At 38.5% G+C, this 24,324-nt stretch overlaps 1 pseudogene; it reads left to right on the top strand.

The window, feature by feature from the left end:
- The window catches only part of LOC112397522 (40S ribosomal protein S17 pseudogene), a 28,958-nt pseudogene extending 11,417 nt beyond the window's left edge, over positions 1 to 17,541 (top strand).
- Positions 17,542 to 24,324: the final 6,783 nt, after the last annotated feature.

Raw genomic sequence — 24,324 nt, forward strand, 5'->3', positions numbered from 1 at the left:
CTTTCTTTCTTTCTTTCTTTCTTTCTTTCTTTCTTTCTTTCTTTCTCCCTTTTATTCTGAGCTGTGTGGATAACAGGGTTTTGGTGCTCCAGTCGGGCGTCAGAGCTGTGCCTCTGAGGTGGGAGAGCCAAGTTCAGAAAACTGGTACAGCAGAGACCTCAAAGTTCCACATAATATCAAATGGCAAAAATCTCTGAGAGATCTCCATCTCAACACCAAGACCCAGCTCCACTCAACGACCAGCAAGCTACAGTGCTGGACACCCTATGCCAAACAACTAACAAGACAGGAACACAACCCCACCCATTAGCAAAGAGGCTGCCTAAAATCATAATAAGTTCACAGGCACCCCAAAACACCCCACCAGATGCGGACCTGTACACCAGAAAGCCAAGATCCAACCTCATCCACCAGAACACAGACACTAGTCCCCTCCACCAGGAAGCCTACACAACCCACTGAACCAACCTTAGCCACTACGGGTAGACACCAAAAACAACGGGAACTACGAACCTGCAGCCTGTGAAAAGGAGACCACAAACACAGTATGTTAAACAAAACGAGAAGACAGAGAAACACACAGCAGATGCAGGAACAACATAAAAACCCACCAGACCTAAAAATGAAGAGGAAATAGGCAGTCTACCTGAAAAAGAATTCAGAATAATGTTAGTAAAGATGATCCAAAATCTTGGAAATAGAATGGAGAAAATACAAGAAACATTTAACAAGGACCTAGAAGAACTAAAGAGCAAACAAATAATGATGAACAACACAATAACTGAAATAAAAAATTCTCTAGAAAGGATCAATAGCAGAATACCTAAGGCAGAAGAACTGACAAGTGATCTGGAAGATAAAATAGTGGAAATAACTACTGCAGAGCAGAATAAAGAAAAAAGAATGAAAAGAATTGAGGACAGTCTCAGAGACTTCTGGGACACCATTAAACACACCAACATTCGACTTATAGGGGTTTCAGAAGAAGAAGAGAAAAAGAAAGGGACTGAGAAAATATTTGAAGAGATTATAGTTGAAAACTTCCCTAATATGGGAAAGGAAATAGTTAATCAAGTCCAGGAAGCACAGAGAGTCTCATACAGGACAAATGCAAGGAGAAACATTCCAAGACACATATTAATCAAACTATCAAAAATTAAATACAAAGAAAAAATATTAAAAACAGCAAGGGAAAGACAACAAATAACATAGAAGCGAACTCCCATAAGGTTAACAGCTGATCTTTCAGCAGAAACTCTGCAAGCCAGAAAGGACTGGCAGGACATATTTAAAGTGATGAAAGGGAAAACTCTACAACCAAGATTAATTATGCACCCAACATAGGAGCACTTCAATACATAAGGCACATACTAATAGCCATAAAAGGGGAAATCAACAGTAACACATTCATAGTAGGGAACTTTAACACCCCACTTTCACCAATGGACAGATCACCCAAAATGAAAATAAATAAGGAAACACAAGCTTTAAATGATACATTAAAAAAGATGGACTTAATTGATATTTATAGGCCATTCCATCCAAAAACAACAGAATACACTTTCTTCTCAAGTGCTCATGGAACATTCTCCAGGATAGACGATATCTTGGGTCACAAATCAAACCTCGGTAAATTTAACAAAATTGAAATCATATCAAGTATCTTTTCTGACTACAATCCTATGAGACTAGATATCAATAACAGGAAAAAAAATCTTTAAAAAAATACAAACACATGGAGGCTAAACAATACACTACTTAATAACCAAGAGATCACTGAAAAAATCAAGAGGAAATAAAAAAATAGCTAGAAACAAATGACAATGAAAACACACGACCCCAAACCTATGGGATTCAACAAAAGCAGATCTAAGAGAGAAGTTTATAGCAATATAATCCTATCTTAAGAAACATCTCAAATAAACAACCTAACCTTACACCTAAAGCAATTAGAGAAAGAAGAACAAAGAACCCCAAAATTGGCAGAAGGAAAGAAACCATAAAGATCAGAGCAGAAGTAAATGAAAAAGAAATGAAGGAGACAATAGCAAAGATCAATAAAACTGAAAGCTAGTTCTTTGAGAAGATAAACAAAATTGATAAACCATTAGCCAGACACATCAAGAAAAAAAGGGAGAAGACTCAAATCAATAGAATTAGAAATGAAAAAGGAGAAGTAACAACTGACACTGCAGAAATACAAAGGATCATGAGAGATTACTGCAAGCAACTCTATGCCAATAAAATGGACAACCTGGAAGAAATGGACAACTTTTTAGAAGAGCACAACCTTCCAAGACTGAACCAGGAAGAAATGGAAAATATGAACAGACAAATCACAAGCACTGAAATTGAAACTGTGATGAAAAATGTTCCAAAAACAAAAGCACAGGACTAGATGGCTTCACAGGCAAATTCTATCAAACATTTAGAGATGAGCTAACACCTATCCTTCTCAAACTCTTCCAAAAGATAGCAGAGGGAGGAACACTCCCAAACTCATTCTACGAGGTCACAGAGAAAGAAAACTACAGGCCAATATCACAGATGAACATAGATGCAAAACTCCTCAACAAAATACTAGCAAACAGAATCCAACAGCACGTTGAAAGGATCATACACTGTGATCAAGTGGGGTTTATCCCAGGAATGCAAGGATTCTTCAATATATGCAAATCAATCAATGTGATACACTATAGTAAAAAATTGAAGAATAAAAACCATATGATCATCTCAATAGATGCAGAAAAAGCTTTTGACAAAATTCAATACCTATTTATGATAAAAACCCTCCAGAAAGTAGGCATGAAGGAACGTACCTCAACATAATAAAGGCCATATATAACAAACCCACAGCCAACATCATCCTCAATGGTGAAAAACTGAAACAATTTCCACTAAGATCAGGAACAAGACAAGGTTGCCCACTCTCACCACTATTATTCGACATTTTTGGAAATTTTAGCCACAGCAGTCAGAGAAGAAAAATAAATAAAAGGAATCCGAATCAGAAAACAAGAAGTCAAGATGTCATTGTTTGTAGATGAAATGATACTATACATAGAGAATCCTAAAGATGCCACCAGAAAACTACTAGGGCTAATCAATGAATTTGGTAAAGTTGCAGGATACAAAATTAATGCACAGAAATCTCTTGCATTCCTATACACTAATGATGAAAAATCTGAAAATGAAATTAAGAAAACACTCCCATTTACCATTGCAACAAAAAGAATAAAATACCTAGGAATAAACCTACCTGGAGACAAAAGACCTGTATGCAGAAAAATATAAGACACTGATGAAAGAAATTAAAGATGATACCAACAGATGGAGATATATACCATGTTCTTGGATTGGAAGAATCAACATTGTGAAAATGAGTATACTGCCCAAAGCAATCTACAGATTCAATGCAATCCCTATTAAAGTACCACTGACATTTTTCACAGAACTAGAACAAAAAATTTCACAATTTGTATGGAAACACAAAAGACCTTGAATAGCCACAGCAATCTTGAGAAAGAAATTCGGAGCTGGAGGAATCAGGTTCCCTAATTTCAGACTATATTACAAAGCTATAGTAATCAAGATAGTATGGTACTGGCACAAAAACAGAAACATAGATACAGGAATATTACTCAGCCATAAAAAGAAACGAAATTGAATTATTTGTAGTGTGGTGGATGGACCTAGAGTCTGTCATACAGAGTGAAGTAAGTCAGAAAGAGAAAAACAAATACCGTATGCTAACCCATATATATGGAATCTAAAAAAAAAGGTCATGAAGAACCTAGGGGCAAGACGGGAATAAAGACGAAGACCTACTAGAGAATGGACTTGACATGGGGAGATGGGTGGGTAAGCTGGGACAAAGTGAGAGAGTGGCATGGACATATATACACTACCAAATGTAACATTATAGCTTTACAGAACTTTGTGGGGTATTGCTGTGACAGTAGAAGACCAGAAGGAGGAGGTGTTGGTCGTGACATTTGTAGAGGAGATGGAGTTTATTGTACAGTTTATAGGCTAGAGGAGAATTGACTCTTGCTGAACATATGGTGTCTCCATCATTAGTACATATATGTTGAATGTTTTTTCCCTAATATTTTATAATCAAGAGATAATCACTGACTGTTAGCTTTTCTATTGTTGTTCCAGTAGCTTCCTTTAGGAGTAAAAGATGTCATCCTTGAAATCACTCTCAGAGTTAGGAATGTACAACTTAGATCTGGAACAAGGAAAGTTTCTAGCTTACATAGAAATGATATATTTATAAATATAACGTAAAAATCCCCTCTGACACTACTTATGTAATGTTCCCTTTCTATATCGTGGAGATCTCTTCTATTCACATGGCTACATCAGCCACATATATCTTTTTTTCTCATTTTATATATACCTTGGTTGCACATTCATTTCACGTGCTGATGAAACCCAAATATCAGTCTGTAGTCCTCTCTCCTGAGTGCAGGATATATACAAATGCCTATCAGACCTCACATTTCACCTCATACCTCATCAATTCACAACTGCAAGCATAGTAACTCCCTAGTCCCCTAGTGGGACCTCATCTTAGTGAAGGACATACTATCCACACAGCCATCTGAGCAGGAAACCTTAGAATCAGCTAGACTCCTTCCTCTTCCTCACCCCTGATGTTGGATCAGTCACTGTGTCCTATGGACTCTGACCCGGTATCCATATGTATTCCTTTCTCTGTTCTCCACTGTCTCTAATCTTGATCAGGACCTCATCGTCTTGCACTAAACTACTGTGATATCTGATGAACAGGTCCACCCTCCCTCAAATGCATGATCAGAGTATCCTTTGCACATTGCAGATTTGATCATGTTTGCAATCCTTCAGTAATTTCCTGTTTTCGAAGATAAATTCCTCAGGAGGATGCCACATTCGGATGTGATCTGTGATCTACCCTGACCCCTCTGCCCCTTTCCCCCACCTCTGCATTTCTCTTTGGTCCAATATGGAGGAGCCTCTTATAGTTCTTTAAATGCAAGCTTTCTTGTTTCTGTGCCTTTGGCCATGCTGCTTTCCTGGCTTCTTTGGCTGCTTCTTCTGCATACAACACATGTGCACCCTTCTGGGCTCAGCATAGGTATCACGTCTTCATAGAAGCTTCCCTGGCCTCTCTCCACATCCAGGCTGAGATAGCGGCTTCTTTGCTGGGAATGGGAGAAGAGAGAAGATACAGCAAATTTAAATGACTCATATGAAAGAGAAGAGAAAAATGAGGCAGGATACTAGGATCATATAGTTTCAACTCAGTATAGGATACCTGTGACAGAGCGTGGTAAAACCTATCTGAACTCTCACTTAGCGTCCTCAGCTTCCTGCCTAGCTTAGGAAAGAATGACAAATATCAGTGTTTTGAATTAGATTCTTGTTCTCATTTAGTTTTATCTATTTCCTCAGCACAGTTTTTAAGATTTTCATGATTGTCATATCATTTAGAGATTGGGCCAATCTCTAAACCTAGTGAGCTACTCTTAAAATCAAAGAATAAAGACAAAACCATGTTTTGAACTCTAATACATTTTGTAAAATTGATATTATTTTTTTCCTTAATTGTTTGGTAGAATTCATGAATGAAATTATCTGGAGTTTACTTTGGGAAGGTTTTTGAATACAAATACATGTCTTTAATTATTGTAGGGCTATTTAGATTTTCTGTTTCCTCTTACGCCAGTTTTGGTAATTTGTGTCTTTCAAGGAATTTGCCCTTTAATCTAAATTGTTGAATTTATTGATATAACGTGATTCATAAACTTTATTATTCCTTTAATGTCTATGGATCATTACTGATGTTCTTTCTTTCTTTCTTGGTATTGATAATTTGTGCCTTCTCTGTCTTTATCTTAATCAGTTAAGGTAGGGTGTTATCAATTTTGTTAACATTTCAAGGAACCAAATTTTGATTTCATGATTTTCTTTATTTATCAGTTTTCTACTTCACTGATATCCACTCTTACCAGTACTGTTTCCTTCCTTCTGCTTATTTTGGGTTTAGACTTCATTCCCTAGATTCCTAAGGTGAAAGCAGTAACTGTTGATTTTAATCCTTTCCTCTTTTTCATATAGGCAAGTAGAGATATATAATTTCCCCCAAACACTACATCCCAAAAATTTTGATAGTGATATTTTTATTGTCATTCACTTAAGAATATGTTCTAATTTCTTCTTTGAGCAAGGGGTTAAGACATAGATTTCTTAATTTCCAAATATTTGGGAATTTTCTGATATCTATTTTTCAATCATTTTTAATTTAATTTCTTTGTTGTCAGAGAATGTACCCTTCATGATTTCAGTTCTTTAAATTTTTTTGTAATTTGTTTTGTTACATGGCATATGGTCTATATCAATGAATTCTCCATGATCACTTGGGAAAAAATGTGTATTGTGTTAGTTAAGTTATTGATAGTGCTATTCAAGTCTTCTGTATCCACACAGAGCATTTTGTATATTTATTCTATCATGGAGGAAAGAGTATTGATATCTAAAACTTTAGCTGTGGAATTTCCTATTTCTCCATTCTGTTCCATTAGTTTCTTTCTTCTTGTATTTTGAATTTCTGTGATTAGGTGTATACACATTTATGATTTTCATGTCTTCTTGTTGACCACGTTTTTATTATAGAATGTCCCTCTTTACCTCTAAAAATATTATTTTGTCCTGAAGCCTAATTTGATAGTAATATAGCCAGCCCAACATTTATCTGAATATTTAAGAGGTATACCTTCTTCCATCCCTTTCTCTCTTATAAACAGCATATTGTTTTTTTAAAAATTCAGTCTGATAATCCTTTCCTTTTAGAGTCTAGTGCTATTTGATGCAATTACCAAATAATTGATTGTGTTTAAATATGCCATCTTGTATTCACTATGTTTTTGTCCCATTAGATCTTTTTTCTTTTTTTCTTCCTTTCTTGCATGCTTTTGGATTAAATATTTTTAAAGATACCATTTTATGTCCTCTACTGGTTTTTCAGCTATGCCTCTTCTCTTTTCTTTCTCCTTTAAACTGGTTGCTCTTCAGTTTACAATATTCATTCTTTACTGACATATATATATATATAACTTCCATTTTTCTCTGGAATTAAGCCACAAGAGAAAATAATTTATATTTATTTACATATTTACTTTTTTTGGAACTCTCCATTCTTTGTGTAGACTGAATTTCCATCTGGAAACATTTTTCGTTTAGTCTGAAGAAATTCTCTTAATATATCTTGTAGTGCTTGCCTGATGATGACAGATTCTTTCTGTATTTGTATGCCTAAAGATGTCTTTATTTTTCCTTCATGTTTGGAGGATATTTACAAGATTTTAGGTTTAGTTTTTCCTTTCAGTACTTTAAAGATGCCAGTTTAATGTAGTCTGGCATACATTGTTTCTAATGAGGTTAGTGGTTGCTCTTTTTATGTTTTTTCTTTCTGACTCCTTTAAAATTTTTTCTCTTTGTGCCTTTATCTATTTTGGAAAAAGTTTTTTCCAAAAAAGCTATCATACTTCAAAACATTCAAAGTTTTTTGAGATCTATCTCATTTTGCTAAAAATAAACAATTTACATTTATATTGACTGACTTTTCTTTTGGTTCTGCATCACATTTTGCTTCTTCTTCACAATGTTTAGTAATGTTTTGTTATATACTGGATACTATGGATGCTATGTTGCTAAAGAGCTGGCTTTTACATTCTTCCTTAATAGAATATTGAATTTTGTTCCAGCAGATAGGTAATTCATTTACTTAAGCTGAACTTATTCAAGGATAATTTTTACTCTTTGTTAGGGACACTTCAGAGTAGTTTTACTGTGGAACTAGATTAGCATGACCTTCCCTGCGTCTCCATTGAATGTCAGGGATATTTAATGAGTTGTCTCCACTCTGGTCAGTACTCAAGTGTCTCCCAGACTAGATGAGTTCTAATAGTTTTTCAACTCAAACTTCCCCAGTAATTTTTCTTTATTTGATAGCGTTTTTTACCCTGCCTTATGGATTCTGCGTTATGCATACACACTTTTGTATTGCACCAAAGAGTAAGGGGAACCACGTGCAGAATTCTGGAACTTCATTTCTGTATGACTCCCTTCTCTTCATTCCTGGCCCACAATTTCCAGCCACCCTTGCAGCCCAGAGCTATGACATCTGCCTTCTCTGCCCAGTGAGACACCTGCACCCTGCTGGGGCTCCCTGCCCCGCCCCCACCCTACCATTTGCAGAATGCCTCCAGGTAGAAGCTTGTATAACTGTGATCTTAAGGCTCCCCTGCTCCCCTTGGGGATCACAGATCTGTGTTGCCTATAGCCTAACATCTAAAAATAATCATTTCCTATATTTTGTTCAGTTTTATAGTTGTCTCTGGTGAGAGGATTAGTCTGGTACAAGTTACTTTGTTATGGCCACAAGCAGAAGACCTCTAACATGTTTTGAAATATCACTTGTGAGGTTGTAGCTCAGCCAGCTTTGCAAGTTTTAAAAATACATTTGTCTTATGAATATTCCATGAAGAACATGTTTTTTTTTCTATTTCAGCAATGTTGACTAGACTTTCCCAAGTCCTGAGAAGTAAAGTTTTCACTGTATAAACCTGAGATACCTTCCCAAGGTTTGCCATTTCAAAACTGAAATGGCAAGAAGAAAGAAAAGATCAAAAGTATACAAGCAATTTTATACTCTGCGCATCTCAGTGCGATCTTAATGCTGTTTTATAAAAGGCAGAGGGAGATATATTTTTTGAGTTTGGAATGGTTGCCAAGTTGCAAAGAGCAGTAGACTAAATATCAAACGATATTGAGTCTTCTCTTGGTTTTATCACTTTCTAATCATGCGATCTTGGGTAAAGGTGACAGTTTCCTCATCTGTGAAATTATATCTGGTTTGTCTGCTTCATGAGATTAACGTGTGGTTTAGATGTAGTTAAATAGATCAAAAAGGACATTGCAGATGGTAAAACACTGTATAAATAAAGTGTATTGCTCCTCATACTTTCAGAAAGATGAGATAAATTTATAAGTAAAGAGGGTAATTTCAAGTGCAAAACTTTCTTTTTTAAAAAATTTTATTTATTTAATTTATTTATTTTATATAATTAAATTGGGTCTTCATTGGGTCTTCATTGCTGCATGAGGGCTTTCTCTAGTTGCGGCGAGCGGGGCTACTCTTCGTTGTGGTGCGCAGGCTTCTCGTTGCGGTGGCTTCTCTTGTTGCAGAGCACAGGCTCTAGGTGCGCGGGAAAGTGCAAAACTTTCAAAGCAAGGAGGAAGTCAATAATGGAATGAAAATAAGAACTTAGAGAGGATAACTAATTTATTTTTTATTTCTAGTAATTTAATTGAAAATCACGTGTTCTTAGAAGGAAAGCAAATTTTACTCAACTTAGTCAAAATAAGTTTAAATGTGATATTGTAACCTAAATTGAGCTCACTGCTCAAAAGCCAATAAAGAGGCTGGTTTGGTGGAAAGGAAAGTTTGCTTTATTTCAGATGCCAGCAATGTGTGGAGGGGGATGAGGAGGGCAGATACCTGTCCAAAGGTTTACTCCGCCCCACACTGACAATCAGGGGGCAAGAGCTTTTATGGACAGAGGAAGGGGGCTACATGCAGAAACAGCAGTCAGCTCTGACAGTCATCATGAGATTGGTCATGTGGTGATGTGATCAGCATCATCTTGATTGTTTTAAGTACAGTTAGTCTTTAGTTCCAGGGTCAGTTTGTTCCCATTTCTTTGAGGGCAGTTCTCAGAACTGTGGCAGCTTATGTCATGTCTACAGCCTGGTCCTCATGTAGTTAACTTCTTCCACCTGGTGGGGGTCTCAGTATCTATAAGACAGCTCACAGGATAGGGTTCAGAATATTATCTATAGCCCTTGAGGAGGAACTAAAGGTCCTTGACTCTGCTTATTGACTAAACTATTATTATTTAGTCTTCTTGTTATCTTTTGTTTCTGCATACCATTTTCTGATTAAACTTGTTCTTTGGCTAAACTTTTTCCACAGACAAAAGGCAGGCTGAAGACATGGGGGGCAAGGACCATAGGGTCCTGCTCCATTTCAATATGATCAATTGTTTTTGGTATTTTAATCCCATATCTTATCTTAGTTTTAATTATGGGGGTGTATTCTGGAAATAGCTATTACACTGATAAAATTTCATTGAAGAAAGGCTATCTCAATACCTATGATTTGTCCCAGTAGTTCTGACATAACCATTAATGCTATGTCATCAAATTTTGACCCAAATTCAAAGGGGTGTATTGATGTTCTTAAATAGTGTTTTCCAAAAAGAAAATCATACCTTTGAGAACTTCGAAGATTAAGATTTATCCCCTAGTGTTAAAAATAAACTATTTTCATTTTTTTTGAGCCAAACGGTTACTACAGAACATCATCAGGGACAGCACTCTTCCTTCCCCAGTTCATGGGCTTATTTACATCAAAATGAACTTGCTTCTCTCAGTAATCTTATAATCATAGAATCATAAGACATGAGATCCAGAAGACACCGCAGACCTGATCTGAACCAAGATTCCATTTTACAGAATTACACACTCTGATGGTGACTAACTCCAGGGAGTCCATGTGTAATGCAGACAGGAAAGTACTGCATACAACATGGAAAAATATATCAATGCCATGTCCATCCACAACTATAGAGCATATCGCTTTGTTTTCTGGAGTTAATCTATTGATATTTTTGAATGTGTTTGTCATCAGTAGTAAAAAGCACTGCACTCAGTATTTTGGAAAGTTACAAAGGAAGGGAACAACAAAGATTCTTCCCTCAAGTGTCTTATGCTGAGAAGAGCAAGAAAGCCCAGTGCAAGGACATTGCATTATCATTTCTATATATATGAGTTTCGGTCACTGAATTGAACTTAGTTTCATGAGGGCTTACCATGTACCAGGTTGCAATGAGTACAAGAATGTAAAAGAGGCAAGAGGGAAGAGATATGGGGATATGTGTATATGTATAGCTGATTCACTTTGTTATAAAACAGAAATTAACATACCATTGTAAGGCAATTATACTCCAATAAAGATGTTTAAAAAAAAAAAGAATGTAAAAGAAGAATGTAAAAATGCCCTCTTGTCCCTTAAAGTTTAAGTTTTATAACAAAGTGAATCAGCTATACATATACACATATCCCCATATCTCTTCCCTCTTGCCTCTTTTACAGTCATGAAAGATATGCAAACAAAGGTGTGCATTATTAGAAGCAGGTCCTAGATTGATAAATACTGTAATATGAAAGAAAGGAAATAGTAGGAAATGAAGCTAAAGGAGGAAGGCGAGGTAGTAGGGATGAAAAAAAGTGCAGAGATTTGTTAGATATTGGTAACTAAATGGATGTGGTAGGTAAGGGAGTGGAAGGCACCTAAGGTAATAGAGGTTTGTTTGCTTGGGTAAATCGTTATGAGACGTTTCCACTAAACAACAGAGAGAGTACCAAAGAGATGGAGAATGTGTGGCATTGGAAACGGAAACGAGTTTCATTTTTCAACATGTTGACTTCGAGATGTCTGCGAAAAATCCTGGTAGAAATGCCAGGAAGACATTTAGATATATATATAAGCTTAGCCAATAGAAGATATCTAGACTAGAGAAAGTGATTTGGGGGTCTATAATGTTTAAGGTGTAATGCAAACAGTGGGCATAAATGAGGTTACCTGGGAAAAGAGTATAGAGAGAATATTAGTACAAGTAAAGAATCCTGGAGACTGAAATACAAGGGGCCAGTTGAAGTAAGAGGCTTTTAAGAAGAAGGCTGAGAGAGGGCAGTCAGAAAGATAGAAGTCAGCCATGTCCTTCTGCCTGCATGACTGACAGAACCCTGTGTGCTGTAGAATCACCCCTCCCTTATCCCAGGGAAAGTGGATGTTGATTAGACTAAATCAATTGTGGAAATCCCCCTTGCCATTGATATGCATGTGAGGCAGTTCTGGTTAGGAAGAAATAAAGGGAGTCTGAGAGCCGCTATTATTTTCTTGCTCCTAAAAAAAAGGAACTTGGCTCATAGGTTTGCCTGGTTTCAGCCTCTCAAGGAAAACCTCTGAGGATGTAGCAACCATCTTGGGATTCTGAAGTAACAGGTGTGAAAGTAAATGCCAACAACTCACTAAGGGCATCAGAGGGGAAAGAGAGAGGTGCCCAATCTGCAAGCAAACGTGGAACTGTGTGCCTCTGCCTAGTTTTTATGTGACAAACTATACCTGCTATGGACTAAATTATGTCCCCTCTCCAAATTCATTTGTTGAAGCTCTAAGTTTCAACGTGACGGTATTTGGAGATAAGATCTTTAGGAGGAAATTAAGGTTAAAAGAGTTAAGGGTGGGGCCTGAATTCCATAGACTGTTGGTCTTATAAGAGGAGGAGAGAGAGATCTCTTGTTTACTCTCTGTGCATGCACAGAGGAAACTCCACGTGAGAATATAGCGAGAAGGTGGCCATATGCAAGACAGGAAAAGAAACTTCACCAGGAACTGAATTGGCTGGCACCCTGATCTGGGACTGCTAGTCTCCAGAACTTTGAGAAAATAAATTTCGGTTATAAGTGACCCAATCTATAATATTTTGCTATGGCAGCCTGAGCTGACTAATACAAGACCCTATATATTGTTGAGAGAGAAAAGACAAAATAAGGAAGGAAGGAGCGAGGGAAGGAAGAGAGGGAAGTCAAGTCAAATTAGGAGAGAGTGATGTGGAAAACAGGGAAGATAGGTTATTTCCAAAGGATGAAATGGTTGAGAATCTCTAAAGATTTATAAAGAACAAGTCAATAAGTCTTGGAATAATTTCCGAAAATCATTGGTGACCCCAACCATTCAAATGATGTAGGCAATATTGAGATGATGCTAGAACAAAGAATGAATAGGATTTGAGCAAGGGAAATCAAATATTGACAACATTTTCAAAACGTTTGGTTGAAAAGGAAGATAAGGAGGTATCTAAAGAGATACGAGGACAAGGAAGAGTTAATCTTTAGAATGGGAAAATTTTAAAAAAATTATAGGCAGAGGGTCAAGTGTCAGGAAAGAGGAAGAGGTTGAAGATACAGAAAAGAGAGTATTATTTATGGAGAAAGTCTCTGAGAAGATGGGAAGTGGGGCTTCTCTGGTGGCGCAGTGGTTGAGAGTCCGCCTGCCGATGCAGGGGACACAGGTTCGTGCCCCGGTCCAGGAAGATCCCACATGCCGTGGAGCATAGGCTTCAGAAAAAAGAGGAAGATTTTGACTTGAAGTAGAAAAGACACATTATCTCAGGTCATGGAGGGAAGAAGTGAGGAATGTGGTTATACAAATTAGAGGAAGGAATGGGCAGCTAGAAGCCAGAGAGGTGATGTTATCCTTTGCCCTTAAGTGGGAGAGAATTTTGTTTGTAGAGAAGGAAGGGGGTGGGTGTTGGCATGGAAGCAGGAGTGGCCACATTCTACATCCTTGGACATGCTCAAGCAGCTGCCTCTTGGCTGACTGAAGAGTGGAATTAGCCCAAGAATGTGACCCTGTTAAGTCATGCATCTCTTCGCATCCAAGTGAATGAGAGGCCATTGGAGTTGCTTCTATAATTAGGTTAAAGTACACACCACAGGGCCTTATCAAGATTTGCAGTGATCCCAGGAGATACGCTACTGCATAAGCAAGATAAAAAAAAAAAAGTAAAAGATGAATTAATGCATTAAGGATAAAAAGGCAATTTTTGCAAAATTAAAAAAGGCATTGTATCTCTAGGGTTTGATATCTTGTGACTTGAATGTATCAGCCTAGTACCTATGGAGTGATGAGCAATGTTTTTTTATTTTTAAATTAAATACATGGATAGTCGTTTGAGCATGATGTGTATGTTCCCAGGCTTCTGGCTCATGTAGACCATTTGCATCTGAGAAACCAGATCTTGTCAGTCCTGTTAGCACTCTTAGGAAAGATGGGGAATATAGTGGTCCTTAAAAGGAATCTTGGGCCACTTGATGGAAATATTAAAAAGTGAACATAAGAACTAGACATGATATTATTAACTATTATTTTCTACTGATTTATTAAACAGCAGGAACTACCCAGCTTGGGCCTCTCTTTTTGTACCCCTTGTATTTATTTGGTTATCTATTGCTGTGTAAAGATTCACATCAAAACGACAAAAATCGCTTTATTATTTTCTCTCATTGTTCTGGGCGTTGACTAGGTTCAGTTAGGCAGTGTTTGCTTGGGGGTGGGGTTTCTCACGCTATTGCAGCAGATGGTATTTGGGGCTAGAGTCACCTTGTGACTCACCTAGTCACATGTCAGGAGGTTGATGCTGGCTACTGGCTGGGACCTCAAAAGGAGCTTTAGCCAGAAAGTTAGACCTGACCTCCGTGTGGTCTTGCCACTTCCTCACAGCATGGTGACTAATTTCCAGAACAGTGTCTCAGGAGCTCCAGGTGAAATCCATATAGATTTTCATGTCCTAACCTTGGAAGTTCCATAGCATCAGTTCTGCTGTTGTCAGATTCAAGGGGAGAAACAAAGCCCCTACACCTCTATAAGAGGAGCTACAGCATCACACAGGAAGAAGAAATGTGGGATGGGAGCTTTTGTTGCAGTCATTTTGGAAAGTACAATCTGCATACTGCTTGACTGACAGAGCGGCACTCTGTCTAGACCACAGTCTTAAGGCAAACGCCTTGCATCTCTTCCAGCCCTACTCTGCCCTTTGGGAATTTTGTCTTTGTGCACTTACTAAGGGTATCTCCGAGGGCCATAAATGGCACCTATGTATGCCATCTCACTAGTTAAATCTGGGATTATTCCTTGTCAGAGACTTCTTTTAAAGTAGAATTTAATTTTTAGAGCAGTTTCAGGTTCACTGCAAAATTGAGTGGAGGTACAGAGATTTCTCATATACCCTCTGCCCTCACACAAGTATAGTCTCCGCTCTTTATCAAATTCTGCATCAGAGTGGTACTTTTGTTACAATTGATGGACATACATTGATGAACCATAATCACCCAAAATTCATAGTTTACATTAGGGTTCACTCTTGGTATTGCATATTCTATGGGTTTGAACTAATGTATCAGATGTATCCACCATTATAATACCATACAGAACAGTTTCACTGCCTTAAAAATCTTAGTTTTGGGGCTTCCCTGGGGGCGCAGTGGTTGAGAGTCCGCCTGCGGAAGCAGGGGACGCGAGTTCGTGCTCCGGTCCGGGAGGATCCCACATGCCGCGGAGCGGCTAGGCCCGTGAGCCATGGACGCTGAGCCTGCGCGTCCGGAGCCTGTGCTCCGCAGCAGGAGAGGCCACAGTAGTGAGAGGCCCGCGTACCGCAAAAAATAAAAGTAAAAATAAATAAGTCCTAGTTTTGCCTATTCATCCATCCCTCCCTCCAACCCTTGGCAACCACTGAGACTTTTTAACTAAAGCCCACTGGTTCTTCTATACTGTACACTGTTATCAGAATTATATTTTCTATAAAAAATTCTGAACACTTATTCTCCTGATGAACAATCTCCAATGGATTTTTCCACTGTGTATACATTAAGCTGAAATGCTTCATTTTTTTGGATCCCGTGTTACAATAGTTAAATTAAAGGAAAATTAGTGGATTGACAAATAGTGGTCACTCAAAAACTAGGTTTGGGGATTACAAATATAGCAAAATGGTATTTTTCTTCATCTCCCATTTTTCCACTTCTGGCTGACCTCTTTCTTGGAATATATTACACACCTAGTTCCATTCTCAAGCCCTGGCCCAAATGAGCTAAATTGGCAGAAAGATGTCTTTGGCAAAACTAGAAAAAAGAGAGACATTTCAAGCACAGTAACACCCTAGAGTTGTGCTAAAAGTTTTGTCTTCTCGATCCTTCATCTTGAAGTTCAGGCAAGAAAAGACCATCCTTTTTAACATTGCCTCCAAAATCAGGTCCTACCCCAGATTCACCAAGACTGGAAATCTGATGATTTCAAATAACTAGCAGTCCTGACTGAAGACAGAGAGTAGGAACAGCTAAGATCCTTTGGAGAAGACAAAGGAGTTGATAGTCCTAGAACAAGGGTCCATAAACTATAACCAGTGGTCCAAATCTGGCCTGCCACTTGCTTTTTAAATAAAGCTTTATCAGAACACAGCCACACCATTCATTTACCTATTGTCTATGGGTGCTTTCATTCTTTAACAGCAGCGTTGAGTAACTGTAAAAAAGAATGTTTGACCTGTGAAACTTAAGATATTTAACAGCTGGCCTTTTCTTGAAAATGTTTGCTGGCCTCTGATCTAGAAAGCCATGGTGAAGAGAAAAGGTACCAGAAGCTAAAGAGGGGAGACTGGCTTGGGACCCCCTGAGATGGACGCATTACAGGATGAAGTGTTGTCAAGGGGAAACACATGAACTGTTTGGCATCATTTTCTGGATTCTGGATAGTGTTATGGTAGGACGACACATTCTGGAAAGGGAATATATGTATATGTACTTCCAATAATGACAAAAAAATTACAAAAAGATAAGTAAGGCATTCCATCATTTTACAGTTTTATCGCCCACCTCGTCCCATCACACCCTCTATACATCCTTCATTGTAGCCTTTTTCCTAGAATGGAATCCTTGGTGCAAGTTCCTTCTTGGGTCTGTAATGCTCTTCCACTTTGTTGAAGACCTCGGAGCTTCAACTCAATGGTCAACACTCAAAAGGCTTTCCCCAATAATCACATCTCTACCACCCCCAATGAGTCGGAGTTTCCTTTGCGTCACTTGGTACAACTCAGTTTGTACCAGATTATTAGGACATGTCCTCATCTCTTCAACAAGATATCAGCAACTGGAAGGCAGAAATATGGCGTTTTCTTTGTCTTCATTTTTCAGTTTGATCTTACCAACTCTTCCAATCCCTGTCTTCTCATTAGTACAATGCTTTATAGACTTTAAATATTTATTGACTTGAACATGAGAATTTTGAAAATAAAACTTTGTAGTTCTATTCCCCTTCTGGTAGAAATCTAAAGAAAGAATACTTTGGCTCCAGATTATTTTGTGTAGCTGTTCTTGAAAAGCAAAAATTCTCTGAAAAATACTCCAGAGACCTAAAGTCTGTCATCTAATAAAGAAATGAACCTCTTTTACCAAGGACCGCCAACACGGGCCACTTCTGCACCAAAACCATGAAGAAGGTGGCCCGGGTCATCGTTGAGAAGTACTACATGCGCCTGGGCAACGACTTGCACACCAACAAGCACATGTGAGAGGAGATCGCCATCATTCCCAACAAGAAGCTCTACAACAAGATCTCAGGCTATGTCACACATCTGATGAAGCGGATTCAGAGTGGTCCAGTGAGACGTATCTCCATCAAGCTGCAGGAGGAGGCGAGGGAGAGGAGAGATAATTACGTGCCTGAAGTCTCAGCCCGGGATCAGGAAATCACTGAAGTAGATCCTGACAGTAAGGAAATGCTGAAGCTCTTGGATTTTTGGCAGTCTGTCCAACCTGCAGGTCACTCAGCCTACAGGAGGGATGAATTTCAAAACACCACGTGGAGCTGTTTGAATCTTTCTGCTGTGCTGTAATATTTGCAGTAAGCCTCAGACAAAAACAACAAAAGAAATGGAACCCATGTTCTTAAAGCAACGGGCTAAATGGAGATTATGTCTGGAGGGAGAAGCCACTGGAGAAGTAGAAGCTATGGCCCACCCCGCCTTCTAAACCAAGAGGTCAGACCATCCTCCTTGACGGACATCTGCTTTGTGATTCTCCCCTTCAGCCGAGATTAAGCCAGATGGAAGGCTGAGTAAAGGAAGCTTGAATCTATCCTAGCAAGTACATTTTGTGCTAAGGGGGAGAGAGTACTAATTTTGTACTTGGAAAAAAAAAGGATCCCATTCAAATATAAAGTTATTTCCTCTCTTCAATGGTGGTTGCCATCATTCCCAAACTGAGGCCATTATTATAGTCTCTCTGGGACTTTGGCACAGGAGAAAGTGACTTAATCGACTGTATTAAAATGTTTTTAGAAAACATCATTTTAGACCTGGACAAATGATAGAAACTTTAAATCCAAAAAAAAAAGATCCCATTCAAATATAAACTAATTTCCTCTCTTCAGTGGTGGTTGCCATCATTCCCAAACTGAGGCCATCATTATAGTCTCTCTGGGACTTTGACTGGCACAGAAGAAAGTGACTTAATCGACTGTATTAAAATGTTTTTAGAAAACATCATTTTAGACCTGGACAAATGATAGAAACTTTAAATCCAAGACTATTTTTCTTAATAAGACTAACAGAAACTAAGATAAGGAGAATTATATCACAAAATGTGTTTCTACTGTCTTTGTTGTTCTAAATGCTGGACAGTTTATTGCTATTCCTAGAGTTTAGTCTAATATTGAATGAGTCAGTAAGGGCTAAAATTATAGCACTCAGAAAGATGGATATTAGAGGGATAGTCTTGACAAAAGTAGTTTCAGTAGCAACAGCAAGGGCACTTTGCACTGTTCTTTTTTTTTTTTTTTTAAGTGAGTAAATAGATTTTTCTTTAGAAAGCTTTAATATTTAATGTAAATTTACTTACAATGCTTGGGAGAATGTTTCTTTAATAAAACACATTTTGTTCTTAGGAGTCTACTATTTCAACATTGTTTATTCCCCTCATTGATTGAATCTTAGAATATCCTCTATTATTATTCTAGCTAAGAAGTATAATGCTTATTCTGATGTAAAGAAAGAGGAAAAGAAGATATTATTTGCAAAAATGAGGCCCTGAATGGTACTCAGTTGAAGAACATCATATTGGTGTATAAATCAGTGTTCCTGGTTTAACTCAGTGAAGGTAAAGCTTAGCATCTGGGTCACAGCCAAATATCCTTTAAGAGCCATAAAGTACAGACATTAAATTTCCCTTTACTCATATATAAACCTACTGCCTAATGTTAAGCAATTTTCATTGAATTGATGTTCTTCCTCTCAACTTATCTTACTTAATCATATTTATTAGGGAAGCTTAGCACATCAAAATCACATTTGAAAATAATCCCATGATTAACCTTAGGGCAAAAAGTTAATGCAATGTATATTGCCAAGTTCATTAACTATCTTCTTGATGGACTAACAGCTGTGTAATGAAGACATTAGCCATCAATTAAATGAACAGTGATCTTGAGACCAGAGTTTTCAGCAGGGAATAGTCAGCTATGTTATGGGCACTGAGATGCAACAACTGAATGGGCGTTATTTCCAAGCATTCCTTAGTTTTATGCCTTATGAGATAGTATTTGTGAAAAGCCTATGAAAACTGGTCAACTTGGAAAGTCAAAACACATTTAAATGGTTTGGGAGGATTTTAATAAAAACTGAGTTTTAGAATAGCATTTAACATATCATATAATTACAGATTCACGTTCAAAAGTTGTTATTTAAGGTATAAACAGAGGTACATAATAAGACTTATAAATTATTGAGCTTGCAATTGTCCTTACTTATTTATAGAAAGATGCCATTAAATAGAAATGCAATTTTATAGAGACAGCTAAAACTCATACAATTAGTATTTCTTGATGAAGTAGACAGAGTTTTTTGGGGACAAGAGTCTACTAACATATGAAAGTAAGAAAGAAATGCTTGCGAATCTTATGTTTAAGTAAAGTGTATTATAACATGGTTACTCTAGGGCTGGGGTAACCACTGTTAAAAGGTATAAAAGCAAAAATAAACAAATGGAACCTATTTAAGCTTAAAAGCTTTTGCACAGCAAAGGAAACCTTTGACAAAATGAAAAAACAACATACTGAATGGGAGAAAATATTTGCAAATGGTATGACTGATAAGGGACTAATATCCAATATATATAAAAAGCTCATATAAGCCAACATCAACAAACAAACAAAACCCTAACTAACCAGATTAAAAAATTAAAAAAAGAACTGAATAGACATTTTTCCAAAGAGGAAATGCAGATGGCCAACAGGCACATGAAAAGATGCTCAACATCACTAATCATCAGGAAAATGCAAATTAAAACCACAGTAGGACTCACCTCACACCTGTCAGAATGGCCATCATCAAAAAGAACACAAATAACAAATGTTGCTGAGGGTGTGGAGAAAAGGGAGCACTTGTGCACTGTTGGTGGGAATGTAAATTAGTGCAGCCACTGTGGAGAACAGTATGGAGGTTCCTCAAAAAACTAAAAATAGAACTACCATATGACCCAGCAATTCCACTCCTGGGTATATATCTGAAAAAAACAAAAACACCAATTCAGAAAGATACATGCACCCCAATGTTCACAGCAACATTATTTACAATTGCCAAGATATGGAAGAAACCTGTGTCTATCAACTGATGAATAGATAAAGAAGATGTGGTGTGTATATATACAATAGACTAGTACTCAGCCATAAAAAAGAACAAAGTTTTGCCATTTGCAGCAACAAGAATGGACTTGGAAGGCATTATGCTAAGTGAAATAAGTCAGACAGAGAAAGACAAATACCATGTGATATCACTTATATGTGGAATCTAAAAAATACAACAAACTAGTGAATACAACAAAAAAGAAGCAGACTCACAGATACAGAGAAAAAACCAGTGGTTATCAGTGGGGAAAGGGAAGAGGAAAGACAAGGGTTGGGGAGTCAGAGGTGCAAGCTGTTAGACGTAAAATACTGTATAACATGGAGAATATAACCAATATTTTATAATAACTACAAATGGAGTATAACCTTTAAAAATTGTGAATCACTATATTGTATGCCTGTCACATACAATATTGTACAGCAACTATACTTTAATAAAAAAAGGTAATATATCAAAGTATCTCGCTCTCTTCTTGTAGAGTTTGCAGAGAATCAGGGAGGAAGTTGTTCAAATGGTGATATTCATTAAGGGCATATTCCTAGAGGTTATAGACAGTCGCCACAAAGGCAGCAAAAGACTCTTCTGGTCATTGTGCTTAGACTAACCCAAGAGTTGGTCCACGTGAAGCACTTAGCACAGAACCAGGCACTCAGGCTAAGTGCTCGAGATGCTTAGCTATTATCATTATTATCCCAATAAAATTAATGGCATAAAAACTGCAGGTTGTCCATTCCCACCTTAAGGTATGGTTCCCTTAATGATGTTGATTTACTACAGCATCAAGGGTGTAACATTAATATTCTCCCTTGACTAAGAAGAAAATAAAATTCTGTTTAGCCATTTATTAACATTAAGAAGTTTCATTAAAGCTGAGGGCGTTTTATCCGGGAGAAATCCAAAGTATGATTGGAGTCAAACTTTGACTGAGAAATTGTCCCTACTGTTCTAGAGATTTTTAAAAAATATTCTAAAAATGTTACTCTCCCATGAAACCTTGGGTAGATATAAAGACATTTGTGTCCATCAACCACTACTATTGTTTTTTTAACATCTTTATTGGAGTATAATTGCTTTACAATGGTGTGTTACTTTCTGCAATACATATATGTTAGCATATGGTATTTTTTTCTCTTTCTGACTGACTTCACTCTGTATGACAGATTCTAGGTCCCTCCACCTCACTACAGATAACTCAATTTCGTTTCTTTTTATGGCTGAGTAATATTCCATTGTATATATGTGCCACATCTTCTTTATCCATTCATCTGTTGATGGACACTTAGGTTGCTTCCATGTCCTGGCTGTTGTAAATAGTGCTGCAATGAACATTGTGGTACATGACTCTTTTTGAATTATGGTTTTCTCAGGGCATATGCTCAGTAGTGGGACTCCTGGGTCCTATCATGAACCACTATTACTGAGAGCTGGCTTTGAACATGGTAGAACTGAGCTAGGTGTTAATTTCTTCACAAAGAGTTAGTGAGTCATTTCTCTTTTGTGGATGATGTAGAGACTGCAGAGAATAAAGAAGCCAAGTTCCTTTCTATCCAGGAGCTTACATTCCCATAGGGAATGGAAGGTTAAGTAGAGACAATATACAAATAATAATAAACAATGGCAATATACAATAAACAAAAAACAATGAAATGAAATGAAGACAGTAAACTCAGAGTGACTGTAGGGTTATGTGAGTTGGGTGGAGTTGGCAAGTACCTTGGTGATGACAGGCCAGTGATGACATTTGAGCTGAGACCTGAATGCTGAGAAGGGGGCCAGTGGCCATGTTAAGATCTTTGGAAAGAACATTCCAGGCAGAGGGGTCAGTATGATAAACAGCCTCCAAAGATGGCTTCTGTCAATCCCTTCCCTTTCTTTACGGGCATGCCACTCCTACTATCCAGAGGCAGTCTTTTTTTCCTTCACTGGCAGATGCAGAGACATGCCTGCTACAAACCTATCTTTTAAGCCTGGTAGCTTCTGCTTTCCCTCTTTGAAGCCAGCTGCCTTTAAAAAAGTTCAACTGCTCTGAAACTGCCATGCTGTCAAGAAGCCCAAGCTATAAAGTGAGGCTTCGCTGAGCACCATCTGGGTGAAGACTTCATCAGCTTTCCAGGCCAACCCAACTGAATGCCACCAAGTGAGTGAACACAAATGACACAGAAAAGACGAACCACTCAGCTGAGGCCAGTCAACACAGAGAATCGTAAAAAAGAATAACGTGTTGTTTTCAGTCACTACTTCTGGGGATAGTTTGTTATGCATGGATGGATAATGAAAGCAATCAGAACACATGCCTGCTCCAAACCTATCTTTTAAGCCTGGTAGCTTCTGCTTTCCCTCTTGGAAGCCAGCTGCCTTTTAAAAAGTTCAACTGCTCTGAAACTGCCATGCTGTCAAGAAGCCCAAGCTATAAAGTGAGGCTTCGCTGAGCACCATCTGGGTGAAGACTTCATCAGCTTTCCAGGCCAACCCAACTGAATGCCACCAAGTGAGTGAACACAAATGACACAGAAAAGACGAACCACTCAGCTGAGGCCAGTCAACACAGAGAATCGTAAAAAAGAATAACGTGTTGTTTTCAGTCACTACTTCTGGGGATAGTTTGTTATGCATGGATGGATAATGAAAGCAATCAGAACAGAACAACTTAAGGAATAAGGTTTTTCTTTTTAGGGTGACTAAATTCCCGAAACGCAGAGCAGTGGGTGATAAAATCTCCCCAAGTTCTGAAGAGAGATACTAGAAACATCCCCTACAGGACTTGCTAGGAGGTGCACGTGGTGCTCGTACAAGGAGGGTGTATAAGAAAAGGCTAGAGTCATCGAGTGCAGCATGCCTTGAAGTGCGTTTGCCGGGAAGAAAACGCAGCAGCGTTTCCCTATCTTTCTCCATGGGTAGAAGGGAATTAGTTCTGGTCCTTCCTCTAAGTCATTGGCAAGAGGCAACAGCTGAACATTTTTGGGGGGTAGGGGGATGGGGGACGGGGGTGTTTGCAAGAAGGGAAAACTGGAATTCTATTCCATCTCTCAGGACTTGCTTACAGAAGCTCAGACACCAGCCTCCCAGCAAAGAAAAGTGAGGGGCACTTCTTGGAGAATCTGGGATTTGAGTGGCAAGAAGTTGGTTACCCAGGTTTGGGCTGGAAAAGTCTGAAGATAGGAAGCTGGCTGGGGAAACCGGCCATGGTAGAGCCAAAGGAGAGGGCAGTAGGGTGACACTGGCGGCTCCAGGGCTTGGTGGCGCCCCAGTGTGGGACAGTGCCCACCAGCCCTGTAGGCTCTGCTGAAGGCAGCACGGCCTGGAAGGACCCCGACCCACAGGCTGACTGACTGCAAGGGAGAGGATTCCAAGGGTGTGTATAGGATGGGGCAGCTGGGGATGTAGGTCTGAATAACCGCTCCAAGAATGCATGGCTCACATCAGGGAACAGCGCACTACCAAGGCCCCTGTGGCTGGCAGCGGTGCTGCTGTCTCTGAAGAATGTATGGTGAGCCTTGCAGGGAAGAGCTAACACTTGGGTGTCAGCCCGGACTGAGGGCATTTGAAAGCCAGAGACAAATCAAGTTAAGACAACACAGGTCTGTAAACCAGCCGTCGCATCTTTCCCACAAATCCCGCTCCTTGGGAACCTGTGCTGCTTCCCGAGCGGAGGGCTAGCTTCACACTGGGGGTGGGAACACATTTTTTATTTAGAAAATGAGCTAAGAGCACTGTTGGGCATCGTTTTCACGGGAAGGGAAGAGCAGTTCAACAGAGTATTTTTCAGCCCAGTGGCGGGAGAAGAATAAAGCTCTTTTCTGATTAGACCCTCTCTCCCAAGTTTAGCCCATTCAGTTACAAGTTCAAGGGCCCTTAAAGAAAAGTAGGTTTACTGGGGATCTGAAAAAAGGCATCTGTGAAGGGGAAATGATAAACCGAAATCAAGGGGGACGATGGTGTGAAATGAGGCTGGAGAGGGGAAGAGGACAGGGGTTGG

The sequence above is a fragment of the Neophocaena asiaeorientalis genome, unplaced genomic scaffold (genome assembly GCF_003031525.2).
Source record: "Neophocaena asiaeorientalis asiaeorientalis breed wild unplaced genomic scaffold, Neophocaena_asiaeorientalis_V1.1 scaffold10, whole genome shotgun sequence".
Taxonomy (NCBI): domain Eukaryota; kingdom Metazoa; phylum Chordata; class Mammalia; order Artiodactyla; family Phocoenidae; genus Neophocaena; species Neophocaena asiaeorientalis.